Genomic DNA, 4156 nt, shown 5'->3' with positions numbered 1-4156 from the left:
ATTCCATGGTGTGGGCATTGGTCAAAAGATTCTTGAAACGATCAAAGTACTTCCAAAATGATTCACCAGCTAGTTGGTAAAATTGATTTATTTCATTCCTAATCCTAGCTGTTTTATGATGGGGGAAATACTTTTTTAAAAATGTTCTCACAAAGCCTCCCAGGTAGTGACAGAATAGTTTGGCAGACTATAAAGCCACTTCTTAGCATTGTCCTTAAGGGGAAAGTTGATTAATCTAAGTTTGACCTCATCCTCTGTTAATTGCAGTTTCATGGTTGCACATACCTCCTCAAATTCTCTAATAAATATATAAGCATCCTCTAATCCTGTGAATTTTGGAAGCATATTTATGATTTGAGGTTTGATTTCAAAATTGTTAGCTGTGGGTTGTGGCAACCTGATACAAGATGGTTGGATGGAGCCAACTGGATAACACAAATCCTTAAGGGTCATGGGTTGGATTGGTTCAGCCATTGGAACAACAGGAATTGACTCAATTCTAACTAGACGACCCGACACTCTTCTCCACACACGAGGTGTACGGTTCTTGATGTTTATACAAATTTTTTTTTTTTTATAAAATTTTTATGTATAAGGAAAAGAAAGAAAAGAGAAAAAGTTCTAAAGAGAAGATCCTAAGGAGTCCTAAATCTAAAGAAAAGTAACCAAATTAATTTAAATTTTAATTTTTTTTTTTTCAAACAAGTGAATCAATAAATTAAACTCAATCTATCCTAGGGTTAACTTAAATCTAGACAGCTCCTAACTATTCCAAGATGACCCTTCAAGCCTTCCAAGTGGAGATTGATCAACTAGTTAGCCAGGTAAGTATAAGAGGTGGGAGGTTCACTCATCGTTGCCTTTCTAGACACCAAACGAGTTGGCCAGGCCAGCAACTGAACCAATTTAACAAACCACCCTCAGGGACTTGCCTAGACACCAACTAATCAAACAACTCAAACTTGGTAGAACTCTTAGGTTCCTTGTCCTATTGAGCTCGAATTCCTTAAGGTTGACGTCTAATTGATTTTAAGATTAAAAGTCTAGGTAATGCAATATGATGGAGATGATTTTTGGGCTAAGAAAGGTAATGAAATCCCCACCTTATCTTGTTAATGGGTTGATGCCCTTAGATTAATTATGAAAATGCAAATGCAAATAAACAAGATGACCAAGAATGTAAAAGATTTTAATTTAGAATTTTTTTTTTATTTTGATATTTTACTTCACGATTATGAAATGTCTTTTGTTTTGTTTTATATTTTTTTTTTGTGATTAAGTAAATTCAAATGATTAGGTCTAAAAGCAAAAGTAATTAACTAAAAATAATAAAAAAGAAATTAGAAGCATACCTGAGTTTTCCAGCAATCACCAACTAAATATAGAAACCTAAAGGAAAAAGAAAGAGAGTTATAACGCACGAAGAACAAATATTTGAAAATAATTTAAAACGCCAAATCCCCGGCAACGGCGCCAAAAACTTGATGTGCAAATCTTAAAATTTGTAAATAAAATCGCAAGCGCACGGTGTGCAGAGTAGCACGACCAGTGAGTACAGATCGATCCCACAGAGACTTGGTTTAAAAATGATTTTCAAATCTATGCTCAAGCGAGCTTTAACAAAAATCGAAAGTCGAAAGTTGTTTGCTAAAGACAATAAGACTAAGGATCTAGGGTTTTTGAATCCACTAGATCTAGATTAGGGAATTCTACCTAGAATTTTTCTTATTGATCCTAACGACTACTCCTCTTGTCTTTCCCAAGCATAGATTATGAAGGGACTAAGGCCTAACGATAACCCATCAAGATTCTTTACAGGGGAGTAGTAACTAGGATCCCTTAGGGTTTTCTCCTCCTATGCACTGAATCAAGCATGAACTATGAAGGGACTCTGACCCAACTGTAGTTCATCAAAAATTCTTGGCAAAAGAGGAAGAAAAAGAAACCCTAAGAAAAAGAAAAAACCCTATGTAAAATCCCTACTCATGATCTAGCTTCATCGCAAACCCTAGAAGGGATGCTTAGCTAGACATGATCTAAATCTACTTGCAAAATTTAAATACAGAAAAATAAACTATCCTAATTTCATAAATTAAACTATCCTAATTGCATAAATTTAAACTGCATAATTTAAACTAACCTAATTGCATAAAATTAAATTGCATAAATTAAACTATCCTAATTGCAAGAAAAATAAATTGCATAATGTAAAGAGATGAAATTGCATAAAAATAAGATTTTATATAAAAAAATTTATTACAAAAATCTCAAAGCTCGAGGCTTGAGAAGAGAGCTAAAAACCCCACTATCTAGGGTTATAAGCTTGATCGGAAGGAAGAATACATAAAACAAGGGCCTTTGGGGGCTTTTTATAGGCATTTGGGGGTTATAAGGTTTTCAAAACTTTAGATGTGGGACTAAGAGGTTTTAGAGGGTTGTTAGGGGGGTTTATGGTGCGCCGATGGGTCCATGGTCCATGCACCTGTTGCTGTGGACCAGGCGGCTAACCAGATCACCAAATCAGTTGATTTTTGATCAATTTTGATCTGATTTGATTCAGGTTTGACCCAATTGAGTCTTCTTTCTTCATTCTTCAATTTCTGGGTCAATTTAACTCCGTTTTGCATAAAATTTACACCGTTGGAATCCTCTTTCCTTGTTCTTTCTATTGATGATCTCTTCTTCTGTAAAATATAATAACAAGTATCAATTTCTTAATAAAGTTAGATAATTTAGATATTAATTGATACTTTTTATGTCAATTTGTGACATAAATCACATGCTAATGAAAAAATATGGAATAACTCATAAAGTTGCCACACCTTATCACCCCCAGACAAGTGGTCAAGTTGAGGTCTCCAATAGAGAGATCAAGCATATTCTTGAAAAAACGGTAAGACCCGATAGAAAAGACTGGTCAGCACGCTTGGATGATGCATTATGGGCTTACCGTACTGCTTTTAAAACACCCATAGGAATGTCTCCTTATCGACTTGTATTCGGAAAAGCCTGTCATCTACCGGTGGAATTGGAACATCGTGCATTTTGGGCCATACGATAATTTAACTTTGATATGAAAAATGCAGGTTCCAATAGGAGACTTCAACTAAATGAACTTGAAGAGCTACGCAATGAAGCGTACGAGAGTGCCAGAATTTATAAGGCTCAAACTAAAGCATACCACGATAAATTCATTGCACGAAAAGCATTCGAGCCCAATCAAAAAGTTTGGCTCTTCAATTCTAGGTTGCGTCTATTTTCTGAAAAACTTCGCTCACGTTGGGACGGACCTTTCATTGTAACTCAGGTATTTCCTCATGGAGCTATAGAACTCAAAAATCCTAAACAGGGGAACACTTTTAAAGTGAACGGTCAGCGATTGAAATCTTACATAGATGGAATTAGTGATGGAGAATTAATTGAATCTATTGATTTAGTGGATCCAAAACCGTCATAATACTCAATTCAGTCTGGCTGAAGACGTAAAACTTAGCACTTGTTGGGAGGCAACCCAACGATTTCATATTTTTTTACTTTACCGCAGCTGCAGGAATTTAGAACAAGAGCCTATTAATCAATGAAGCTATCTTCAACTTCCGAAGCAAAATTATCCCAGGTGCACTCTCTCCTTTTATTTTCTTTGCTTTCTTACTCCATTGAGGACAATGTAGATTAAGTTGGGGGAGAGGAAAGTAATCAAATCCTCGAGTATGGTCAGAAATAATTAGTTTTGTGTATCCAAATTTTATTCTGATTAAGAGTCAATTAGGCATCCTAAACAATGAATGATTAATGGTCAAGATAATTTTAGAGATACTGAGGAATAAATTATTAAGAAAACCCAATGAATGGTAGGGTTTAGACTAGACCAAATTTTAGGAGTGATTCTACAACCCTCTTCTTACTGATCTCAATAAAGAATCTGCTTCATGAGAAATTGGGTAGAAAAGTTGAGGTATGTAAAAAAAAAAAAAAAAAAAAAAAAAAAAACATTAGTTTCCTACTGAGTAACCGGGCCCTTTCGCCTAAGTAAGCGTTGTGGTTCGCGTAAAAAGGTAGCAATGTTAAATATATATATATATATATATATAATATATATATATATATATATATATATATAAAATAAATCTCTTTCCCATTAAGTTAGAGGATTTAA

At 34.5% G+C, this 4156-nt stretch overlaps 1 non-coding gene across 1 annotated transcript; it reads left to right on the top strand.

Annotated features, from left to right (window-relative positions):
* Window positions 1-106, top strand: LOC140857670 (small nucleolar RNA R71). The gene has a single exon (XR_012141164.1). It is a non-coding gene; the product is annotated as a small nucleolar RNA R71 (small nucleolar RNA).
* The last annotated feature ends 4050 nt before the right edge of the window (window positions 107-4156 follow it).

The sequence above is a fragment of the Elaeis guineensis genome, chromosome 4 (assembly GCF_000442705.2).
Source record: "Elaeis guineensis isolate ETL-2024a chromosome 4, EG11, whole genome shotgun sequence".
NCBI lineage: Eukaryota > Viridiplantae > Streptophyta > Magnoliopsida > Arecales > Arecaceae > Elaeis > Elaeis guineensis.
The sequence above is the reverse complement of the archived record's forward strand: the minus strand, read 5'-3'. Positions and strand labels throughout refer to the sequence as shown.